Below are 26833 nucleotides of genomic sequence, written 5' to 3' on the forward strand. Positions count from 1 at the left end.
CAAAAGTGCAGGGTGGGTTGAAGGAGGGTTTTATGGAAAAGATAGAGAATGTAAAAATTTAACTGCATAAAAATTGGTAATATCTTCTTAACCACTTGGAAGATATAATTTACTTACAAAAATAGTTTAATATAGCAACAGTAGATGGTCTTGGAAAATATCTACCATTGTCATTTAGAAAAAAAATTAAAATAAAATAAAATAACAAAAATGACCATATGACCTGAGACTAGGAAGCCCCAATAAAAGATCAAAATTATGTTTGAAGAATGTAGACTAAGGCAAACTAAATGAAAAAGAAAATAGACTATTTTTAAGTAGCATAAAAAAACAAATAAAATAGGATAACTAAGTCCAAGAATGAAGCAATGAACGACAGTTAACAGTCCAGAAAATCAAATAAGAAATACAGAGGAATACTGTTAGGAGCTATCTCAATCATCTTTGGAGAAAATATATTGTCTCCTTCCTCTCCAATTTTTTCTCAATTATTGTTTATTCCAAACCATTCCAAAACCACTTATCACATGGCAATTGGTATTTGTCTCCATGTATTAATTCTCAATTGTATTTTAACGTGTGAAAGTGATGAGTTTGCATTAGTATAGTTCTCATTGTATTTATCAAATATTAGCAGAAAACATGCCTTCTAAAATGCATGCAGATTGCTAATGTATGATTAATATTTCCTCCTCTGGGAAACCACATACCAACAAGAAATACTAAATCTTTTCATTCTAAATTGGTAATATATATGTTAATACACTTATAATTAATACAGATTATCTAACTCCACCAAGTAATTAGGTCCCTTTGACTACATATTCCTTTGTTAATTCACATGTGCTTTATGAGGGTATTCCTTCATTCATCCCTCCAGCCACTGGATTTAGCCCATTGTTGTTATATGTCAGCTTTGGTTTTAAATATCTCATTATACTGACTAATTTAGGACATCTACATGCTGAAGTATCATTTTCCAGAGACGACATATAGTGTGACGTTTTAAGTACTGTTCTTAAGTGTATGTATCAGTAAGGCATAGTGCTGTCTTTAGCTAGAATGCAGTTATATAGTGAGAGTCACCATATTTCTACTGCTTTTCTGTAAAACATTAGTGAGAGAACGCCCTTGAAATTTTCAGACATCATATTTCTTTGTTAAAAGAGGTTACTCTGTTTAATCATTTGCATTTATTTATCTCTTACAAAGGACATTCTGACTTGCCATTTATCTTCTGATTCATCCCTCACCCTATGGTTTCACACCTCTCTTTTTTAAAATGTACACAACTTTCTTGCTAACATTGACTCAATTGTCTATTTTAGTATATGTGTCATAATCTGTTCTCAAAAACTTTTTTGTAATCTCTTAATATTCTAAAATGTTGTACCTTCTAAAGCCTTATAAAAAGTCTCCTTCCCTCCTCACCTTTCTTTCAGTTAAAACATCTGATACAAATTAATTCAAGGAATTTAACATTTTATTTTCAACAGCCCATTCTCATTCATATTCTAATGTATGACCTGCAATTCACTTGCATCATAAATATTCAAAACAAAACAAAAGCTATTATGTTTCTGTGGCTTATCTTCAAGATCTCTGAGCATCAAAGTTCTTCAGTAAATCATTTTATGTTATTTAATATTTCCTCACACCTTTTCAGATTAATCTATATAATGTAACCTTCTTTAATATACTTCTATTTTATACATTCTCAAAAGAATATATATTTATAAACTTCTTAATAGTCTTAATGTTACAACTTGCTTTCTCATTCTTGTCCATGCTATATATAACTAATGTTCATATTTTTCAAACAATGTTGCAAGATACTGTTTTTTAAATCTTTTTGGATTGAATGAAATGGAAACAAATGCTGTATACATGCTTTTTCAATCACATTGTTATATCCATTCTCAACAGTTATTATTCGTGTTCATTTGTCAGTACTATCTTCCCAACATTCCTCATTTTCAAGGATTAGTATCTCTTGATTTCTTACATTTTATCTTCTCTCAAAATCATCTTTGCCTAGAGGAGCACAAAAATATTGTCCTTAGAAGAGTGAACGCTGGATTTGAGGAGATCTTGAAAGGTAAACATTTTTTATCATGCATTACTTCAGGCAGCCATTCAACACACTTTGGGGTCCTCTAGTTCCAGGCATTGTAATCGCTGTCCACTAACTAGCCTCTCGGTCAGAATCTTTTTATGTCCACAGCACAATGGAAATTGAGAAATGATTGTAGAACTTGAAGAACCAGCTCCATATGTGAAAGTTTATTGTTAGAGTGTGAAAATTATATAGAGAATACTTAAAAATGGAAAAATGATGATAATTTTCAATGATCTCCTAAGTACTTTAAATACTATAGAGTTACATTTTAGATGATTTGGCCTTAATATTTTATATCTTTCATATATTAAAGAAATATTGAGGTTATAAATATACCACAGACCAGTCATTCCTCTTTTTAAAAAGCAGAATGTAAAACTTCAAAAATCAATAATGCTTTTTTTTTCCACCCAACTTCCCCTTCGACATAAATAAATGTTGATACAGTTAGGAGTGAAACAAAGTCTATCATATGAATTTCATTTGCTCTATCAGACATCAAAAATTACAGAGACTGCTGCCTATGATACTCTCATTTCTCCCTGGATGAAACAGAAATTTCCGTCACCCCACAAGGATCAGCAGTCTGGGGAACAAAGCAGCCTCATTTGTTAAGCTAAACCTCCCTATTGGGGCCTGTTTCACAATTCTAGTAGCAGAGGGAATACATAGCCTATGAAATGACCAATCAAAGATTTCCATGTCCTGTATGTTATAATTTAGCATGGCAGTTAGCATCTGTTACCTCATCTTTGTAAATGTCCATCTCTGTGGCTTGAATTTCCCATGGCATCAGACTGGCAGAAGCAGAGACTCGCCTTTACTCTCTTGTCAGCCAATCACAGCAGTTCATGGAACTCACTGCACTTGACGTATGTTAACTCTCACCCAAGGAAATATCTTGGCAGATATTTCCAACTCCTTTAAGCTGTGTGGCTTCTGTCGTAAATTGACATTAGCCAATTATTTAGTGGCTACACAGTATTTCAAATACACTATAATTCTATGACTAAAATGACTCAATCAGAAGTTAACTTTCTGATGAGTCATTTCTGAAGATCTTTACCTTTTTGGCTACTTGAAATTGTATGGGATTTTAAACCCTATGCTTTTCTATTTGTCCCATAGATGAGCATTAAAGTTAGCTGGACATCCAATAAGGAGAGGAGGGAGCAATAAGCCCAGTGAAGGGGAAGAGAGAGCAGTAAGCCTAGTGAGAAATTAATAAAAAAAACTTTTAGAAAATTCAAGCTTTACTCAGTGTTCACTACGTAAGGAAGATAGTCTTGTTTCCATTGTTTTTTTTTTTGTTTTTTTTTTTTTTTTTTTTTTTTTTTGCTGAGTGACAAACCGCTCTCAAATTTTATTCCTTACAGACACAAATTTATCACTTTTCAAAATTCTGCAATTTGGGTCTTGAATTTGTTAAAGATAAAATACTTTACTATGCATTGAATCTCTGTGGCATTGCTTTGTAAGGAAAATGTTACATTTAAAATTGAGAGAGCAAAAAGACAAGGCAATTTAAAATATATGAGAATGCTGGAATAATCAAAAGCTAAATTCAGACCTGGCTTAGAAGTGATTATAACTCTAAGCCATGGGCCATTTGGTTGGAGCATTCTCCCGTATACCAAAATGTTTCAAGTTCAGTCCCAGACGGGGCACATAACTAGGTTGTGGGTTTGATCCCCAGTTGGGGTGCAAACAGGAGGCAACCAATCAATCTCTCTCTCTCCTTTCTTCCCCCACCCCTGCACTTTCTCTCTCTCTAAAAGTAATGAAAAAATGTCTTCTGGTGAGGATAAAAAAATAATAAAATTACTTTTTTGACATTTTTTCCATTTCTATAAATGTACATAGTAATAGAGCACCCAATAAATTATAATAATATTATTATAAAGCAAGACTGTGTGAAATTCTTTAAACTTTATTATAGAAATGTAAATCACCATAATTTTTTTTATTCAAGGCATACTGTTATAACAAATTAACCTCAAAATGTTAGTGATGTAATATAGTAGAACTACATTTCTCACTAATGTAAGTTACTATATAATGTGCTTTTAAAGTTGGTTGCCTTCGACACTATAATTCATGGACTTAGATGCCTTTAGTCTTTTCTCTCCACTACCTTAGCTTTAGGATGAGAAATGAGATCATGATGAAGATGCACCAGTTTCTTAGCCATTTCATCTTAGAACTGACATGTCACTTTTATAAACATTCCATTAAAGAGAGTGTTAGATGCCCCCATCTGGACTCAGTGGGGCTGGGAAAACACAGCCGTGGCTGGGCTGGTGCTTTGTAACAGTTTCTGTTTTTGGAAGGAGAGAGCACAAATGACGTGGTGAAATTTGGCATAATTGACAGGCTGTCTAATCTGTACAGACACCGCCAATCTCTGTGTGTTTCTGAGGAGAAACACTGCTTATGCATCAACACCGCACATCTGCTTCTGATAGCATTACTACTACTGCTCAACACTGATTTTCTCATTTTTAAAGAATTTTATTAAATATTTTTTCTGTTTAGCAACTAAAAAACATGTTCTCTTGAAGTGCTTGGTCCCTAAATTTTCACTACATATCCCCTGTCTATTTTCATCATTCTCTGAAAGTGGTTGAGTCTTTCTAAGTTGTTCTCTTCTGTTAACTTTATTGTATCCATTTGTTCAGTTTTGTGTAAGTGTGAAAATGACATTTTATTGTATGTTATAAATTGTCATTTACATAGAGGATGATAAAATCTATTGGCAGGGATCAAAATCTCATTATATTGAACAACTAGCTGCCTAATGTCACACCTGTATGTAGTTAACACTGGATAGCTACAAAGTTAGAAATCTACAAATAAAATTGTTGTTATTGTTTTAGACCTTTGACCCATTATTTGTGTCTTTTCCCTATCCTGGTAAACTGGTTGACATAAATATTAGCTTAAAAGGTTCCTTCAGAGTAGGTTAACCTACTAGGTTCCAATTAGAAAGAGGTTCCAACAGAAAGTTCATGTTGCCTTTTGCTAGATCTATGCCTGGCTCTCTCTCTCTGGCTTTCCAAAGGCAGGGACTTTTAGGTGGACACATTCTCAGGTTCCACTTTACCACCGCCAGGAACATGTAATGGAAATTAGAAGAATGATCAGAAAAGACAAAATAAAAGTCAATATTTGCCCCAGTTAATTTTATTCCTTCCACAAAACCACTAATGTTTCTCTCTTTATCATAGTGACCCCCTTGGGATATCCTTAAGGAATTCTGGGTGCATTTGGTTCAAATCAGAGATCTTCCTCCCTGGGTCAATGACTTGGAGCTTAAACTGTGCTGTTTTAGCAAGTCTCTAGAATCTACTGATAGTGAACCTTATTCCAGTGATTATGGAAGGTGATTTAGGTGGGAGTGGCAGTGGAGAGGCCTGGTGAAGGACCTCCTGAAGCACTTTATCTAAGTGGCTGCCATTTTAGCACCCTTTGGGACAAGCCGTGGTTCCTGACTGATGCATGCTTCTCTTACATCCCTTCCAGGAGCTGGGGAGTACAGGATTGATGGCACCTGCCCTATACAAATGTTAATTCAGAGGTGCCCCAGCTAACTAAGAATTCTGAATTTGAATTCTTAAAATTGTTTGAAAAGCAAGTCGTTCAGTTATCTATTCCATTAACCTTTTTTATAAATTCCAGTAGCAATCACTTGGAAAATTAAATATTCACAATTTTGTGCAACAATTGTGCTTCCCTTCAGATTGCACATAAGCAGTCCTTATTCATATTCACTAATGCAGCACTCTTCCATTGTCATAAAGGCTGTATATAATTGCTCTAAATATTCTAATGTATCATATTGTAGTCTGTTCTCAAAAATGTCTTAATAAATGCTGATAGATAAAATAATAAAAAGGACAGGAGATAAAAAAGATAGTATAATTCAACATTAATATTCTTTTTAATTTTACCCTTACATTTATTCTGTAGATTCCCTTCAGTTGCTTTAATAGTGATGGATAATGTCAGTGTGAAAAAGCTCAGTTAGGAAGTTATTTCCCAATTTCTGACCCAGCAGCAGCCCTATGCCATTTACTTTAGGCTGGAAATGGATGATGTTCCCTTAAGTCTGAACTGTGAGATAAATCTTTTCTCCAACTGCCTTCATTCAGGGAAAGTAAGTGCATGTTATAAAGAACTTTGCTCAGAGAAAGTAAAAAGAGAAAAGTGAGAGATTTACAAAGCTATGTTGGAATACTATGGGAATATAATATTTGCTACCAGATATTAAGAAGCTCATATTTAAGTAAGCTGGAAGTAAATCTAAAAAAAAGGAGATATTTATTCTTAGATCTTCAAGGGAGATATTAATTAATGTAGATTATCTATGAGACAATTTGAGTTTTTGAAATCCAGTTTGGGTTAAGTAAATCGTTTTTCACACTTTAGGTAGTGCTGGTTTTTAAGTTATCTTATTTATTCATTTTTTTGCATAGGGTAAACAAAAGAGAAAGTTCTGACTGAGATCTTATCACACAAAAAAGAGCTGGGGTCAGTGTCAGCTCAGGCAGCCTTGCTTCTTCCGCTCTGCATAATTGTGCATGTTTAGAAATCCTGAAACCTTAAAATATGTTTCTGTATTTCTTGTTATCTTTTGGCTGTGTGACTGTTAATTACAAAATAGTGTTAGTGACCTTTCAAGTATGTTTACTTTCTCAACTAAATCTAAATTATTAAAGAGGGTTAACCAGATAATTTCTAAGTTTCCTTCTATGTCTAAACAAAGAGTTATGCTCCTTTGAGATAATATACCCATGACAGGTCTCTACTCATTTGTTTCTACTTTATTAAAAGATTGCTGGGCACAAAAATAAGTTAAGAGCCTGTCGTCAAGACTGCTGACTGCCCTTCAGGACACAGAAAGGCAATGGCAAAGGCCCATTGGGTGAGTCTTAGCTGCTCATCTATTTCTAAGGCATACTTTCAAAATCAGAGATAAGATTCCTCTAGAAAGAATTGGGGTGATGTTTCCTCTTCACCCCAAGTTAAATGAGAAGATTTGAAAGACATCATCCACACATCTTGTCATGGGTTGCCTGGAATTTAGAGGAGCCCAAAGCTCAGATTCTGTTTCTGCCTGAGAAATTTAGAGGCAGGTTTTCACTGGCCCTGGTGCCTTGACCGTTTGTCAGCGGAGTTACCTACTGCCTTGGGAGTGGCAGCACTGCTATTGTTGGTGGGAGCAAAACTCATTTCCATGAACCATCGTGGGACATGGGGGAGAGAGCCCAGCAGGGTGACTTTAAAGAGAACCTTCCTAGGAGTGCTGTCTGGAGGCACAGACTGTGGAGCGGACTGCTCTGGCCCTGGGAGAGTGCTGAGCATTGACATCACAAATGGCCAACTGGAGAAGTGCCTTGCCATTTCTTCAGTCATTACGGGGGATTTCCATGCATCTCAGAGAAAAACTACAGGAAGAGCCCATGGCCAGATGGCATCAGAGGCAGTCACAGAAGGCGTCTCCCCTCACATCCCTTGTCCCCATTCTTCCCCTGATCTAACTCTAAGTGAATTCAGAACCTGTGGCCAGGGAGCAGAAGGAAGTAGTGGGGATAGGCACAAGATAAGATTCTGACCTTTCCGTTGTCCTCAACCAAAAAATTTCCCAAGTTTAGCAGCACCAAGCTGAGCTAAAGTATGGGGGAAAACATTAAATTCTACAGAGTTAGGGGTTCTCCAGACTGGTCATTTTACTATTACAATGGTGATATTTAGCATATGAGAGCAACAGGAAACATTTTATTCTCTGGAATAATAGGAAAATATTTCTTACAGGGGTTAGGGGAAGCATGAGTTTGTGAGTCAGGTTTAAGAGAACAGTGTGGAGAGTAATAAATTGTTGATTACATGCCATGTAGTTAGCTCATTCAAAATAATTATTACAGTCACCACAAAGATGCATAGAATTCATTCATAGCATATGAGTACAAATCTGGCCTGTCACACGCTCCCAGTTCCACACCTCCCTCTGCAATAGAGTGTGATAAACATGATGGATATTAACATCATCTATTCAAATTTGACTTTGCAAGTCGCTGTCCTCCAATCTGATACCCCAACCTTCTTTTATTTTTTGAACATCCAAATACCCTGGTTTAGACTTTTTAATCTAACCTTGTACTGTGACAAAGCTCAGGAAATACACAAGAGAAGAGTAGATGATCATATTGACAAGTGGGAGAAACTCTATTTTTAAATGTTATATAAGCTTCACTTCAGTCTTTCAAGTATTTGTGAAGCTAGAATGTTCTCTTCCTCTTTTTCCCCAAATCCCCAACCACACTCCCTATTTTTTGTTTTACAAAGAATTGTCATTTAGAAGAAACATCAACCAAAATGTTTCTATTTCTATTTCTTCCAAAATGAGCCACGCCCAATGAGGGAGGGGAAACCAACAGCCTGTGCTTCAGCTGCTGCTTTTTCAAATGTGTTTTAAGCCATGCAGAACCAGTACAAATTCTGGATCACAAACACATTATCTTTTTGCTAATAGCCACTGACTGCACAACATTCCACTGGGATTTCTTGTATAACAGGCTCACACCTGTTTACCAAGATGGTTTCTCTTTGTTACAACACACCAAGTGCTCACACACATCTTCTTGTAAAATGTGTGTTGGCAGACTGTTTCTCTTAAAAATTCTATACTGGTATAAGTTACTTTTTTAGTGCAATAGGTATAAAATTGTAGACAATTATTTTATGTTATTACTAACAAAGTTAAAAACTAGTTATGATAAGTAATTACTTCCTCCTCTGCTGGCATATAGAGATAAGTTCTAAGGCCAGTAGGCTTGTGAGAGTTTCTTGAAAAAAAATACCCAATGATTTTTCAGGCTAATACTACAAAGCTATTCACCTTTTGCATGAACAAAATATTGACCCAGATTGCTTTCTGTGTCCTTACAGGAGTCATGGAAATAAATTATATTTCGTTCCATTGTATTCCTTGCTTTTCTATTTGTCAGTCATCATACCTTCTACTATTGTGGTCTCAAGAAATTGAATTCCATTTCTGACTCATTGCTTTGCTTTTCCTATTTGTGCTTATCATTGTCCCAGACCATTTACAAAGGAACCACATGGCGACCAATGAAGCTGGTGTGCAGCGATTTTGCTCTTTTCTCCTCCCCTTCCTCTCACCCCCCCCCCAAAATCTTTTCATTTTCTTATTTTTGTTATTTTTTACTGCCGTCTCCCTCTGGATTTATTTTTTTGTCTTATGATTTGTGATCTCAGACATTGTGAAAGAATAGTTAAGAATGAAAACTGAGAAATTAGAGTTCTTTTTTAAATAATATTTTTCCATGATGTCTTTCCTTACTATCTAATAATTTTTACAAGTTAGCAAAAATGAAGCCATCCAATTAAAAAGACAAAACCCTTTTGCTCCAATTTAAATATAATTAGAATATACTAGGTATGATTTGCAACTTTAATAGTTACACTTGTTGTTTCAAATTTTGGTAGATACATGCCAGAAAAAAAATTTATTTCCATAGATACGTATTATCTGCATGACAAGTGTAAACAGAAAAGGTAGCTACAGTCAGGTGACTAAAGCAGCCAAAGGCAGACACTCTTCCAGGACCTTGCTGCTCTTTCCTTCTTTCTTTCCCTGTCCTCCTTATCATCAGTACTGATCTTGGGTGGCTACTAAATGCCCCAATTCTCAATCTCACTTAACCTCAAAGGGAGAAAGCATAGCAGTATAATGAAGAGGTAAACAGTTCTATGCTTTCTCTCCTTAATTTTGTCCATCTGTACCCAGATTCAGCACTTACCTTTTTCTCCACTTTCTTTCCCCATGCTTACCCCATAGGGTCTTTGCTGTGATGAAGATGGTAGTTCTAGTCTTTGAAGTACTCATCTTCTAGTAGGCAAAGCAGGTATTATGAGAATATTTAATAAAGATTATGATAAACGGTAATTGCAATGTATAACTCCTACTTTAAATCTGAGAAAACTGAAGTTTAGCTGATAAATCCAGTTTTGTGGATCTTTCGTGCACTGCATGATAGTACTACTGTTTCAAGCTAAGATTATGGAGGCTAATCACCCTTCCTTTTCTCTAACAAGTCTGGTAAATAACCGAAGCTCCAATGCAAGACGATGTTTTATAAAACCTCACAAGTCTTACACGCACGCTTTATGGGCAATGAGCCAAGAAGTTTTCATCTTCGGCAGGGAGCCTGCAGGAGGAAAAAAAACATCAGAAGCAAGATGACCTGTCATTTAACAGGTCCTTCTCTAGTGTGTCCTATGTGCTAGAGACAATGGTAAGGGGGAAAAAAACAAAAGTTGCCCAAGCTTATAATCTAGTGGATATATAATAAAAATAGAGCAAAAAGGGCAACCCCAGAATGAACCTACGTAGCAAGGCCTGGAATTGAAGTGTGTCCCCAGGAGTTTCCATAGCAGAAGGTCTTTGGCCTTCTCTCTGACCACATGGACTCCTGAGCTCTGTGCTCATTCTAGGGTCTTGTTTCTTCCCTGGAGACCCCTCTTTAGGACCATCCCTAGTCAGTTTTCAGGTGAAAGATGTCTTCCCTTGCCAGGGATACTCAACTGGCATCTCAATCTAATTTATTCATCATTTAAACATTGTTGAACAAAATTGATAAATTTGTATAGAGTTGTAAAACCATGAAATAGTGAAATTCAGAACAGTAAATTTATATATATATATATATATATATATTACATATTTTATATATATGGGGCTGGGGAAGGGAGACAAAGATGTAATTTTATGAGCCTATTAACATGATTATCATTTTCTAATCAATTTTGAGGCTAGAGATCTAGTAGTTCATAAACAGACATGTTATCTGCAGGAAGATGGTATGTGTGAGGTTAGGACTTAGATTCTGCATGCCATTCACTATGTCCCAATGATTTAATGCCCTTAAGATTGTTTTTGTCCAAGTGGAAAATGAGGGCTGTAATAACACCTACTATGTGGAATCATTGTGGGGATGAATGTGTTAGGTTCTCAATTTCTGCCTTCACTACCCACCTCATGGGCCTCCCTTTCTCACACCACCCTTGTGCATTGGCCTTCAGGGGATTCTCTGACCAGCCAAGTGTGCCCCTTAGCCTGAGCTGAGCCCTTCGTGTTCCTGCTGCCAGGAACTCTGAGCCCCCAGACAGCCTCCTGCCTTCCTCTCTCATCCAGGTGTGTCTCTCTTCAGACCATCAGAGAGGCCTTTCTTGGCCAGCATACCTAACAATTGGCTCATTTTCCTCTTAATCTTGCTTGATATTACTTACTGCATTTTTTCACTGGCATTAGATTACATTCTTTGTGTGTGTGTATTTATCGCTGTCTCCCCATTACCAGAAAGGAACTCTGGAAAGACAGGAAATTTTGATATTTGTTCACCATCATATCTGCAGCATCCAGGACCGTGCTTGGCACTGGATACCCAGTAAGAATAATTTCAGTGAATGAATGAATGAATGAATAAATGAATAGATGTTTATGACTCCATTAACAGACTGCTTGGCATATAATAAGAACCCAGCTAATGTTATCCATTACTTTAATCATCAATATGGTTATTATCAACCAATGCTAACCTATGATAAGTCATATAATGAATAGTGTGTGTTTGATTCCCATCAATTTCTATACCACATCCTTGTTTATCTTTACTATACTGAATGCCTTTTCCCCTAAATAGAACCTTGAATCAATATATTTGACTTATTTATCTATTTTCTGAAATCAAATGGGAAAATAGTTGTTCTGTTGCACAGAATGTGTGCACCTGACACAATTATTCTCTCCCAGGATATATCATGGCAGTGGTCTTCTCATCATCCTCAGCTTTATGCTGATGGTACTGTGCCTAATTAATAAGCTTTAAACTTCAGGTAGTTGATTATATTCTACTAACATTATTCTACCTATTGGCATAATAACCTGTGTCCACTTACATGGTCTCCTACCAATGATTTATTTTGCTACTGCGCTATAGTTGTCATATGTCGCACCCATCATTAACCTGATGTTCACAAAACTGTGAATTCCATGAGGAAATGGCGTCGGTCTGTTTCAACAATGCCACCCTAGTATGCAACCATGTTTAATATATATTTGTTGACAAAATATTTATACACCTACTTTGGTAGTTAAAATTAGATTATTCCTTAATTTTTCTAACAGGTACTTGAATTTGGCCCCCCAAAAAAGGGATTTCCATTATCAAATGATAAGAGTTTTATAAAATTTAATTTTTCTCATGTCTAGATAAGCTGTTAAGCTACTATAGCATTGTTTCTAATTATAATTTCTCATTGAATTTCTATTGTTTAAAATTGCCATAAGTTATTATTGATAAATTATTTTTTATATCAGAGCTTTAGTGTGAGAATAATTATTAATATAAATTTCTGATGTTTTGTTTTATTCATATGTTTTGTTTTGTTATTCAGTTACTGTTTGCAACTGTTGTAACTGCTTGAATAATACTTTCAAAGTTTTAAATAGGCAAAGTGTTTTAGATTCTACGTACTCTTTGTTTACTGCCTCCTGCTGCCCTAAGGAAGTAGTAGCTTCATCTTACCTTCCCATTATGAAAGCCAGCTATCAATCAAAATATTTCAGAAGTCATTCACTTTAAGGTAAAAAAGATAGCTATGCTAAAATTACGTTTCTTTGCAAATTTGCATTTTCTTAATGACCTAAGTTCAGTGGAGTTTCAGTCACAATGAAACTCAGCTGTTGACTCCTCAGTACATTCCTGAAGGTTTAGTTTGCTACCTGACCTATGCCAATGTTGCTTAAACATGTTAAACTCATGCTACCTACATGGAGTGCCCATGAATGTGTCTCCTCTCTCTGGACCCATTGTTCTAGTCTCTGGCTATCACAACCTGTCATGCTGCAGTGAACTTGAAGGTCTTCTTTTTGACTTCACTTGAGCAGATCTTCCATGTTGAAGGATCTCATCAACAGCATGTTGTCCATGCTGCTTTGTCTACTAGCCACTTCAGAGCTGACCCACTTCTTTTCAGCCCCCATAAACCTTTATTTATGGTTGTCTGTGAGGCACGTATTTTCTTACTGGCTTTATAGTCACTGCGCGCAGGTCTGTCTGTCCTGTTGTACTGTAATACTGAAGGTAGGGAATGTTTTAGATGTGAATGTGTGGTCCCCAAATGGAATCAGAGTTTGCCATACATTCAGTTATTAGCTGCGACTTTAAATTTCATTGTGCCTTCAGAAGGTATAAGGACCTTCGGAAGGGATAACAAAATAAGAGAAGTGAAAATTTTATTCATAATAATACCTTGGATTCCAGAGAAAACAATCACATATTTCCCTCATCAATGTATAACTATGGATGCAAAGAGCATCCTTACAGCTAGAGGAAAGTCTTTTTGATTTTGATTTTTTTGACATTTCTTTTTCCAGAGAATCTCTAGAAACCTAAAAAAAAAGATAGAACCATATTAAATTAGAACATGGGGCTTGTATTAGCTTTCCCTTTATGACATTGGAGTTACCAAGATACAAACTACAATACTCTCTTCTCTAGAAGAGAGAATGTATAAAAATTCCGAGTAATTTTCAATTCTTCTTGATCTAGGTTGAACAATCATTTGTGTCTAAAGTTGCCCGCACTCTCCCCAGAAGCAGACCCTAAGATAAAGTTTCCTGAAATTGTGGCTTAGTAGATTGTATCCCCAGGAGTGAGGAAATGACACAGGGAAGGAAGGGGGAGATGTAAGGATGTGACATCAGAATCCCATTGAAAAGTACCTTGAACTCAGCCCCTCAGGGGACTCTGGAGATAGTGAAGATCACATTTCAGAGATGTCCATCAGGGCATGGTATTTGTGCATCCTCACTAAGGTCTGCTCCAAGCATGCATCTCTTACTCTGCTCTGGCCCAGCTGAGTCCAGGGAAGCCCTCCCACTGGGAGCTGCAGGTGCTGGCTGTGGGGAGTGACAGCCCCCAGGAGCCAGTGCACAGGGTGGTGAAGGAACCAGTACTGGTGTGGAGGTGTGGGTGGAGTGGTGGCATTGTCAGTGACACCCAACACGTACTGCCACCATAGGTTTCTGCTGAAAGGCCTGGCCCAAGAGGGATACCTGATAGAAACAGTGTAAAACAAGTGCAGGAAGTAAGGGGATGCATTGTCTGTCAAGAATTTACAAACAAAAATAAAAACTGGCTAAGAGTCAGTCTGCTTTTTATTATCATCATGCATCAGTGATTCTGAATACTGTCACTGGTAAAATACTTCAGCCATCCCTCTTCCCCACCCCACACACAGTCTCTTGGTGTGCCCCCATTCTGGCCCACTCTCAGATACTCAACTAGATGAAATTTAATCCTTACCATGCTTCAAAATAATATTGGGACAAAACAGATCTTTTTTGAATGTCAATCATTATCCCAATAGTTATAAATCATTCAGTGCTCCTCTTAAACCACACTGAAAAAAAAACAAGAAAATATTTTTCTGTATCTATGAAGTATATGTGTCTTTTCACTATGGTACCATCACAGACATAAGGAGAAGGCAGCAGAGAGGAGGACCATGGGACAATGTGGGAATGCCAACCTGACATTTCAGTTCTTCCGTTTCACAAATGTTTCTTGAAGAACTGCTGAATGCTGAGTACTGATTGTTATGCATATTTTGTGATAAATGATTACATAAGTGTAAGTTTTTGTATAAATATGTGTAGGATACACATGCACATAAAGCATGCCTTACATACACATACTGACTATGCACATACCTATCTGAATTATAGTTCATTTCCTTATTTGACTAAATTATTGCTGTGCCTCTCAATATAGACTGCTATATTTATCTCCATCATACTGAACTCTGCTAAAGAAAGACTATTCTAGCCTTTGGAATAACTTTTCTTCCTTTTTTATTAACCAGAGCATCACTGCAGTTCGTTTCAGCATCCTGAGCAAGACAAAAGGACCTAATTCACAACAGAAGCCTAATGCATAGTTAAATTCTGCAGATTATTTGCTAGTGAGTCAGCCTATTTACCAAGATAATTCAACTTGCAAATTAGTCATGTAGAAAGATTTAGTTGGCAAAGATAAAGTAGGCACATTTGCCCTAAAAATAGACACACTATGCTTCTTCCTAAGGCAGTACAGTAGCGCCACACATAAGAGACTCAGTGAGGCAGAGAGAGACCCTTTTTTTTTACTTATCCAAGTGATCAGTTCCTTTCCATGATAGAGCTTGGAGCACATTGCCAAGCATTTTGCCAGCCTTTTCACACTAGAAAATAAAACATGGCCCATGCTAATGAACCAGGCACCAGCAGGACTGGTTGGCCTGGTTCTTCTTTTGCTTTTTTGCACTGCTGACATTTCCTCCCTTCAGCTTTGGAGGTGCAGCTGCAGAGCTGCAGTATATTTTTGGCTCTTGTCTCTTGAAAATACTATCATGGAGCTAGAGGAGTGGAGTAGCCCTACTGGCTTACATATAAGAAGAGTGGAAGCTAAGAGTCTGGTTAGAAATATTTGAAATTCTTTGTAAAATGTAATGTGTTGGACTATAAGTTTGGAATACAGTGCCCCCTTTTGGACACATCAATTGACATTTCTTTCAGGGTTGCGGGTGAATCTGAAGCTTGAGGAACGTAGGTGCCAACCATTCTTTCTGGAGAGAGACATTCACTCCTGGCCATCTTCCCATTGATCGCATCACTGCAAAAATCTTAACCTTCCTCTTGTCTTGGGAATGAGCTAAAGTGTTTTCCCATTAGATTGTTCTATTTCTAGGCTTTAATTTTCTAAGGTAGTAGGATGTCAAATCAATATGCAAACAGCTAATAACACAATGTCATTAATATATGCATAGGTTGTATCTACCTCATCCACTGGTGTTTCTCAGTCATATCCTAATGTAGAATAGAATGGAATGATTCAGTTAAACAGTACTTCAGAATGTTTTTCTGAGAAATACACAGCCCCTTGTGTATGTGACAAACTCTCTATAATGGGAGAAGGTTCCTGAGTAAAAAGATTGGCATTTTATGCAGAAAGACACTGTATGTGAGACATGACCTTATGTAGTACTCAGGGAAACGTTGCCTTTATTAGAGCACAGATAGCATGGCTGCTCAGAATAAGCCGGTGCCAGGCTCATTAATGAGGCTTCTTCAGCAAATTACTCCTACTGTGGATGTGCTTGCACATTGCTGGACTGAAATACCAAAATTTCCATGTGTTTTTCCAGCTGTGCTTCTTAAGAGATCAGCTGCAGAAGAAATTCTTGTCATATTCTTAGATTACACAAGTGAACCCAGTTCCCTGTTAACATTTGAAGGCTGATGGGTTTCACACAGTGACTTGCTGTCATTCGTGGCCTCTGCTTTGCCCAGTTCTCCATTCGAAATGTGGTGAGCCCATTGTTTTGTCTGTACAAACTACGGGCAGACTTAAGTGCAGGGCAGAAGGAAAGCCTACAGCCACTAAAGAAATGGAGGCATAGTCATTATCTTCGATCAACTTGCAATTTTTCTACAGTGACTCTATATATGTGTATGTGTATATATATATACATATATATATGACAATTTGAAAAATTGGAAGTACATTAGAAATATAAAAGAATACACATAATAAGTAATGTTTACTGAGATTTACTACATGCTCTGCAATAGGCTGCAGTTAGGTGCATTATCACATTTAATCCTCTAGATCAGTGATTTTCAACCAGTGTTTCACAAGAATTTTTAAAACAAGCAGTACCTGACTATGTAGTCAGGGGCACTGACCTCTTTTCTCCTAGATTGTTGAATAAAAAATGACAACAGCCAACACAATGATAGCCATCTGGTATAAACCAAAATTATACCTATTTTTGTTAGATTGGCAAAAAGTACATATTTTTGATGCATTGCAGAATTTTAGTAACTAGTTTATGTGTGCCATGAGATGAGGAAAGTGGACAATCACTGCTCTAGACCCAGTTGAGATGTCTGAAGCACAAAGGGATTAAATATCTTGCTTTATGATGCCAGTGTTTGTGGTCCATGTAGTTTTCCACTCTTCAGTGTGCCCATGTCCCCACTGAACAGCTTTGGAAGGAAGAGGGTTCTTTCTGAGGCTATTTCTAATTAAGGTAAGGTTAGAGGAATTGGAAAAAGGCACAGTTGTAGATACTGAACTTTGAAAAAATGAGTATGTAATATGTGCATTCTTTAAGCCATTTTCCATGTAGTGGTGAATACACACAAAACATCCATTGTGACCCCGTAACTAATGCTACACAGCTACACAGTGAGAAGGGCCATGGTGGGAGTCTGTGTGCATGACCATGGCGACACCCAGAGAGCACAGAAGACCCACGGTTGGTCCTTCTCTTCTGCTAACAGGGAGCTTGAATTGAGGATTGGCTCCCAAGCCAGTGGTTTCCTCAGTAAACAAACTGGCTGGGGAAACTTTCTATGGCTTCCCTGGAAACCTGGGATATTATAGGAAAATATGTCGGGTTGATCCAGAAAGCATGCCACACTGTAGCAGGTGAATGTGTCCATTTTCCTTCCTTTCTCCTTCCATTCTACCTGTGAACTCCACTTGGGTGCCCCTCTTTATAGATACTATATATAAATGTACATACATAGAATTATAAATATATGTGTATAATTAGATTACATAGTATCATACAGGGTGGGGCAAAAGCTTGTTTACAGTTGTTCATATGGAAAATAATACAATGAGTAATAAATAGTAACACAAGAATAAACTCTGTTTCATGTACTTATAACTGTAAACCTACTTCTGTCCCTCTCTGTATTTACTATATATTATATATAGCAATACACAGTATATTACACAGAGTATTATATAGGCTAGGAACCTCCAGGAATATGATGTAAAAACTGAATTCTGTACAAGGATGTTAATGGTTGAAAGTTGTTAAAATATTTTCAGTAATGCATGATTTAAAAGCCCACTTTTTCCTGAGAGTTTAAGAAAAAAAATGTTAATTTTAGTGTAGTTTTATATACTTTTCGGAGCCACTAAATGTGTGTGTGTGAAGATAATGTGTTTGTGTGTGTTGACATACGGTTTGATGTAGGGAAGAGTTGAAAAATAGTGTGGAGGTTTCCCACATGCCCCCCACCCAGCTTCCCCTTAGGCCAACAACTTACATACTTGTAGAATAGTTATCCAAATGAAGACATTAACTATTGGACGATACTAATTTAACAAAAGTATAGAATTTTTTAAGATTTCACCATTTAAAAAAATAATGACCATTTTTCTGTTCCAGGATTCAGTCAGGATCCCACCGTGGATTTAGTTGTCATGTCTCCTTAACCTCCTCCACTCTGTGGTGGTCCTTTCACAGTCTTGGCACTTTCAAAGGCTACTGGTCACTCTTTGAATATCTCTGTTTGTGTTTGATGTTTTCTCGTTATATTGAAAGTTGTCCATTATTGGGAAAGTAGCACAGAGACCGTTTGTCCTTCTCACCACCTCCTATCACAGGACTGTATGGCAGTCATGTGTGTTAATGGAGATGTTAACCTTGATCAATTAGCTACAGGAATATTTGCCAGGGTTCTTCACTATAAACTTCTTTTATTTTATTTTTTTTAAATGTTTTTATTTATTTATTTTTAGAGAGGGAAGGGAGGGAGATAGAGAGAGAGAGAGAAACATCAATGTGCGGTTGCTGGGGGTTATGGCCTGCAACCCAGGCATATACCCTGGCTGGGAATCGAACCTGGGACACTTTGGTTCCCAGCCCGCTCTCAATTCACTGAGCTACGCCAGCCAGGGCTATTTTTTAATTAATTATTAAATATATTGTGTTCTATTGTGTTGTGGCAGATTACCACAAGCCATTTAAAACAATACATTTATTTATGCTTAATACATTTATTATTCTACAGTTCTGTATTATTATACACAGGACTCAAAGTCAAGGTGTCAGTAGGGTTGAGTTCCCTTCTGCAGTCTCTAGGAGAGACTGTTTCCTCACCTGCACTAGCTCCCATAAGTCACCCACAGTCCCTGGCTCATGGCCCCTTCCCCCATCTTCAAAGCCAGCCATGGTGGATCAAGACCTTTTCACATAGCATCACTCTGACTTCTTCCTCAGTTCTTAAGGACCTTTGTGAATACATTGGTCCCAACCCAGACAATCTCCCTATTTTAAGGTCAGCTGATTAGGAACTTTGATTTCATTTGCAACCTTAATTCCCTTTTGCCGTGTAAGACAACACATTCACCAGTGTTGTAGATTAGGACTTGGACAACTTCGGGATGACATTATTCTGACTACTGCATAAAGTATTTTTGAGATATCCTGTTTCTGCCTATTAATTTTGCACACTAAAATTTTGCTCACTGATTTAACTTCCAAAAAACCTGACCTATGGTGATATAATGATGATTTTTAAATTGTCTCATTTCTTCTACATTTACGTGTTGAAGTTTTTGTTTAAGAAGTAAATATCATTGCACCCCCATTTATTTATTTATTCAGCTATTTCTTATATGTATGTATAGTAATCATGGATATTAATTTAATTATTTGGCTTATAATCTAATACTAACATTATTTATTTCATTGATCAAATGTTGTAAATGGGATCTTTGGAATTATTTCCGGTTACCTGCTATGTCACCTGTGGATAGCCCTCCCAGCCACACACTTTTTTAATCTTTGCCTTCTTACTTTCCGGTACCACGTGGTGATCTAGGTCTAAAGTCCGTGTAACAGAGTTATAGTTACCCTTGAACTGTGAACTATGAAATTTTTCACAAATAAAAATAGAACCTAAAATTATTTTTATAAAGGCAGTAGATTAATATTTTGGAAAAAAACAATTCTTTGAAAAAGCATCCAATGATGGTATGCTATAGCTGGTAAATTTCAGGTGACTTTAAAACTATGTAATACTTTCTTTAAAAATGCTACTAAATTTTATTGTTTCCAGATTGGCAGTATTTAAATAAATTTGCTCAATCTTAACACATAAACTTTCTATAGCTGCCATAATGTCATCATTGACAATATAATAAAATGGTCTAAAAGGCAATTCCTTTTTTTTTTTTACATTTTAAAAAATGGCTTGAATGTGCTCTTGAAGACAAGAGGAAAATAAAAGCTACTACTTCCCCAAAAAAGCCTAAAACTGATGAGGATACAGAGAAGGATTTCAGGAAAATGATGCAATTTTTTACTATAACATAGCAAGAGAGAACTGAGGGACAGGAGGTAAAGGGAGGTGAAGGATTACCATAATTTTAAGATGTTAGGGTTTACAGACACTGTGTTTTCATACTAGTTTAAGTAATCCCAGTACTCATCAATTTGATTAAGGGAAAAAAAGTCTTTGAACCAGTTTCTCTCTGTCATTTTAGTATTTATTCATCCAATTATAAATACAAATGCACAATCTCATTCTCTGAAATCCTCTTTTTTTTTTGTAACCTTCACAGTGGAAGTAAGAGTTAACTTCAACTGAATAATTGTCATAAGCAAGGTGTTGGGAACAAAGACACAGGGTCAGAAAAACAGAACCATTTTCCCCCCTGGGACTTTATGCAATTCCAGATACTTTCTAAAGTGGTGAATTTGTTTCAATTGTCTAGCAATTCTTTCTTTAAGAAGTGCCAATGAGCAGTGTGTTAGGGAAAGCTTCACAGAGTTTTGCTAAACATTTGATTCAGTACAGACTGTGTGAGAGATGTGTTTCTCATTATTAAGGGATCTATCGTTGGAACATGCCAAGATTAAAATTTATCAGGCAGTTAGTCTAGATCTATGGATTAGCTGCACCTATGAAAGAAATGAACTGTTACTAAACTCCTAAGAAAGATAAATTATTCCTTGATTTCACTAAAGCACTTTTATTGATCTCACCATATTTTTCTTTCCTTTTTTTGAATTGCTATTTTAATTTGATGAGCAATTCAGAGAGAAACTTTCCTAGAGATGCACTACACAGAAAATATATCATTCTCTTTCTGTGCTGCTTCAAACTCAATACATAATTGCAAACTGGGGAGAAAAATTTAAAGAACATTTTTTTTTCTCACTTTGTTGTCTGTATTACTTATGAGTAAGGATAATTAGTCTGGAGAATACTATAGCAGTATCATTCAGTCATTCTCACAGCTGAAAAGATTAATGTGCATTTCTACAGTTTAATTGTGTTTTACTGAAATTGTTGTTATGGATTGTTTCAACGTTTCAGTGAGGTATTTTCTACGTCCATTAGTGAAGTACAGATGTTTTCATGATGAATTATCATTCAGTCTCACCGCAAAATAAGGGCAGCCTGGGTCTATACAAAGACTAGTTTTCAGAATCCAGTGTAATATTTGGAATGTGCTATTTCAAAATGAAAATTTTCACTTTTAAAAATGCAGTTTCAAGCATCTGAATCCAGAGCTCTCGTGCATACATGTTTTCTATTTTAATATCTAACTATCATCTGTCCAACCCAAATAATAGACCCTGCTGGGACAGTTTTCCTAAGCTTTTCCCTATTATGATTCTCTCTCTCCCTCCCTCTTCTTCCCCCTCTATGTGTGTGTGTGTGTGTGTGTGTGTGTGTGTACACACTTGACCTTAAAACATTTTGGAATGATTATTTACACAAAGTAATAAAAGCTTTCTTGAGTGTGATTCAAATCACAAACTGAGTATACAACTATCCATATATTATTGTACAATAAAATTGAGGAAACCATATAAATGTAAGATATAAGAATGTGTGTGAGTGTGTGTGTGTGTTTGTGTGTGTGTGTGCAGTCTGTCTGGAAAAAATCCAGCCATTGTTAATATAATGAGAAAGGTTTGTGCAATAGCAATGTAAGCTGGCAGCCAAGGAGAGCAGACTGGAATGCACATGAGTGAAAAATGATGATTTCACTGTACTAGTCAGTAGAAGCAAGGGATGCCATTGAATGAGCATGTGTACTGTGTGGCTGTTGTATTCAAAATGACTGAGCGAGTAGAGCAACTAATCTGCATCAAATTTTGCATTAAGCTTGAACAGTCCTCTGTGGAAACTATTCAGATGATTTAGAAGGCCACAGCTATGGTCAACTGGTGATTAGCAGCTTCATCATGACAATGTGCCTGCTCAAGCATCACATCTCATGCAGAGCTTTTGGTGAAACATCAAATTACCCAGGTGACTCAGCCCCTCTATAGCCCAGATTTGGCACCCTGCTATTTCTGGTTTTTGCAAAACTAAAATTACCTTTGAAAAGGAACTGATTTCAGACCATTGATAAGATTCAGGAAAATATGACGGGACCATTGATGGAGATTGGGAGAATCGTGTGATGTCCCAAGATGCCTACTTTGAAGGGGACTGAAGCACCATTGTCCTTTGTATAATGTTTCTTGTATCTTGTATCTTCTCCAATAAATGTCTCTATTTTTCATATTATATGACTGTATACCTTTTGGACAGACCTCATATATTCATATAACTGATAGAACAATAGGTTTTTTAAACCAGCATCACAATAAACATGTAAATAATGTGTTATACTATGGTGGTATGACAACTACAATGTCACTAGGGGATAAGAATCTTTTAGCTCCATTATAATTTTATGGAACCACCATCATACATGTGGCCCATCATTGACTAGAATTTGTGCTGCACATGGCTACAAATACACAGCACTAAACAGTTAATCAGTGATTTCAAATAAAAACATAGGCATTTGCAACTCACTCAGTTTTGGGTAACTGGTTCACAATGTTAAGTTCTTGTTTTTAACAGACTTTATTTTTTAGAGCAATTTTCAGTTCAAGAAAAATTGAGTAGAAGGTAAAAAATGTAATTTTAAATCATCTGGTTTAAAGTGAGAGGATGTTCCATGTACATTTTTCTAAATTTAGTGGTAAAAAATTCTTTTTTAATTAAATTTCGGTCATATTTAAATTTATTTTATTTTATTTGAGATTGTTTTATTGTTGTTCAAGTACAGTTTTCCGCCTTTTTCCCTCTACCCCTCCCCACCACCCTAGACCTTCCCACCTCCCTCCCCTGTTTCCACCACCCCCCCTTGTTATTGTCCATGTGTCCTTTATGTTGTTCCTGTAAACCCTTCACCCTTTTCCCCCATTATCCCCTCCCCTCTCCCCTGGGTCACTGTCAGCCTGTTCTCAATTTCAGTGTCTTTGGCTATATATACTTTGCTTGCTTGTTCACTTTGTTGATTAGATTCCTGTTAATGGTGAGATCATATGGTATTCGTCTTTCACTGCCTGGCTTATTTCACTTTGTATAATGCTCTTCAGTTCCATCCATGCTGTCACAAAGGGGAGGAGTTCCTTCTTTCTTTCTGCTGTGTAGTATTCCATTGTGTAAATGTACCAGCATTTTTTGACCCATTCATTTACTGATGGGCACATAGGTTGCATCCAGCACTTGGCTATTGTGAATTGTGCTGCTATGAACATTGGGGTGCTTTTGGATTGGTATTTCAGGGTTCTTAGGATATAATCCCAGCAGTGGAATTGCTGGGCCAAAAGGCAATTTCAGTTTTTGTTTTCTGAGGAAATTCCATGCTGTCTTCCACAATGGCTGCACCAGTCTACATCCCCACCAACAGTGCACTAGGGGTTTCCTTCTCTCCACAAGCTCTCCAACACTTGGTGTTTGTGGATTTGATTATGATGGCTATTCTGACTGGTATGAAGTAGTATCTCATTGTGGCTTTAATTTGCATCTCTCTGATGGCTAGTGATGCCAAGCATCTTTTCATATGTCTCTGGGCCCTCTGTATGTCCTCCTTGGAGAAGTATCTATTCAAGTCTTTTGCCCATTTTTTAATTGGGTTGTTTGTCTTCCTGGAGTGGAGTCATGTGAGTTCCTTATACATTTTGGAGATCAAACCCTTGTCTGAGGTATCATTGACAAATATGTTTTCCCATATAGTTGGTTCTCTTTTCATTTTAATGGTGTTTTCTTTAGCCATGCAGAACCTTTTTAACTTGATGAGGTCCCATTTGTTTATTCTTTCCTTTATGTCCCTTGCTCTAGCAGTGAAAATACTGCTTGCTTGGAATGTGAGATTTTCCTGCCTATATTTTCCTCTAGGCCTTTTATGGTGTCACGATATTTAAGTCTTATATTTAAGCCTTTTATCCACCTTGAATTTATTTTGGTGTATGGTGTAAGTTGGTGCTCGAATTTCATTTTTTTGCATGTATCTGTCCAGCTCTCCCAACACCATTTGTTGAAGAGGCTATTTTTACTCCATTTTATGCTTCTACCCCCCTTGTCAAATATTAATTGACCATAGAGACTTGGATTTATCGATTTTTATGGCATTTTGTAATATACATCGGTAAACTAAAAGCTCTGAAAAGTCCTGCAGTAAAGAAACCTCATTATACTTACAATTTTATACTTTATATATACTCTGTATAGACTTTATACTTATAAAGCAGCTATTACAACATGTTAGACTCAACTCTTCTGTTTCAAATGGCCTTGTTGACTTTCTGAAGCATTATTATTTCAAGAAACAAAGTTATGGAGATACAAATGTAGATAGGACATCATTTATATTGATATTTTATACTATGAAGACTAACATAAGCAATCAACTCTTGAAAGAAATTTCCATTTAGGTTTAAGTGTTCTAAATAATTTGATCAAAATACTCTATTTAATTTGGTCAAAGTATGAGTGCTACTGTATATGTCTATCTCTGACTTTTTAAAATAAGATTTTATGGGATAATTGTGTTTCATATGGGCATTTTTACCTCATGGTTTTGTGGTAAAATAAGTAAAAATCTATGACACAAGATAAAAGTCTATTTAACCTTCAGAGTTAAACAGATACTTTTTATTTTTCAATTACAGTTTACATTCAGTATTATTTTGTATTGGTTTCAGATGTACAGAACAGTGGTTATGCAATCATATGTTTTACAGAGTGTTCCGCCTGATATTTTCAGTACCCACCTGGCACCACACATAGTTATTACCATGTTATTGACTACATTCCCTCTGATATACTTTACGTCCCCATGACTGTTCTGTAACTACCAACTTGTACTTCTTAATGCCTTCACCCTTTTCACTGAGTCCTCCAACCCCTTCCTTCTGGCAGCCACCAATCCACTCTCTGTGTCTGAGTCTTAAACAGATATTCTTTTCTTTGAAGCTTTTATTTATTTATTTTTAGAGAGAGGGTAATGGTGGGAGAAAATGAGGGAGAGAAACATTCAGGTGCAAGAGAAACATCGATCAGTTGCCTCTCGCCAGCCCCCCACTGGGGACCTGGCCCACAATCCAGGCAATCCAGTCTTGTACCCTCACCTGGAATGGAACTGGCAGCCTCTCGCTTTCTGGACATGCCCGACCCACTGTGCCACACTAGTCAGGGCTTAAACAGATATTCTTGAACTAACTTCCATTTGAGATAATTGAGGAAATTTCACGCTTATGCATAAGGTCACAGATCTGCCCAAATATTGTCCAGCAGTTCAAATGTCTCACATTGTGTCTCATAGGTATCTGCCAAATCATATTGATAAATTTTTGGAATAAGAATCTGTTCTCCTCTTCCAAGAAAGTGTCTACAAGCCTTCACAATGGTCCAGCATTGACATACTACTGGAGGCTGCCCTAAAATACAGATTCTAACAAAACTAGGCTTCCCTGCACCCCGATCATAGAGTTATTGACCTTCATAACAGAAAAGCAGCAGAATCTGTATGTCACATATGTCCAGGCTGACTTCATGGAGTCCGTGCTGTGAGACCCAAAATTCCAGTGAGGTTGTCCAAACCGAAAGCCACGTCAGCCAGGCCTCAGGTGGATCCCTGTGTCCATGACAGGGCCAAGAGTGCTTTCCTTATTGAGGAGCAGAAAATCTTGGGAAAATGTTGAAGGCACAAGCACAGAGTCAGAAAGTTCAATAAAAAATGAAGTTTCTGAGTAATAAAAGCGATTAAAAGTCTGAAAAAAATCTGTGCATTCAAGTTTTTTAATATGTACTTTCTGGTTCTTATTCTGTCTCCATCACAGGGAGAAGGAATTTTTTCCATGGTGTATTTAGCTGAAAATGCATGCTAAAGCAATGATGGAATCTGAATCCGTCAGTGTATTTTCGTGTTCATTTATGTGAACAAGGTCCTTATGAACTACCTGATATTCTGTGTCCTTTTGAAAAAAAAATACTGTCTCAAATGAGGAACTTGTAAAGAAAGAAAATGTAAATGTTAATAATATTTTGAAAATTGCCCTCTCAGTCTTGATATCACTGATAAATGCAACATCATTTTTTTTTAAATTATATTCTAAATAATGAATTTCTGAAGGAAGGCATTTTGGAAACTCTAGTTTAAAATTATCACCCTTATTTGTTTTTGATGTATGACCTAAATAATGCAAATATGAATTTTGAAGATTATAGATTATTGCAGACATGTGCAGATCAGGACCCAGGATGAATACAATTTCATTCATTCATTTCTTCCATCTGAGTGTGGACCTACAACGTGCCGGGAGCTGAGCTGCACCTATGGTCCAGAGATGCGGAGGAGCGATCTGTGTTCCATGCTCTCAGGGAGCTGCCCCCATGGTCACATGAAGGCTTGCACTGAGCTCATAAGTATAGACATAATTGCCTTTTCAAAAACAAAGGGTAAGGTGTGAACAGAACATAGAAACTTG

At 36.7% G+C, this 26833-nt stretch overlaps 1 protein-coding gene and 1 pseudogene across 1 annotated transcript in view; both read left to right on the plus strand.

The window, feature by feature from the left end:
* Positions 1 to 26833, plus strand: part of MDGA2 (MAM domain containing glycosylphosphatidylinositol anchor 2) — an 859730-nt gene that overhangs the window by 222900 nt on the left and 609997 nt on the right. The gene's annotated exons all lie outside the window — the stretch shown is intronic.
* On the plus strand, positions 17474 to 26133 carry LOC114492045 (annotated as a pseudogene).

The sequence above is a fragment of the Phyllostomus discolor genome, chromosome 1, assembly GCF_004126475.2.
Source record: "Phyllostomus discolor isolate MPI-MPIP mPhyDis1 chromosome 1, mPhyDis1.pri.v3, whole genome shotgun sequence".
Classification (NCBI taxonomy): Eukaryota; Metazoa; Chordata; class Mammalia; order Chiroptera; family Phyllostomidae; genus Phyllostomus; species Phyllostomus discolor.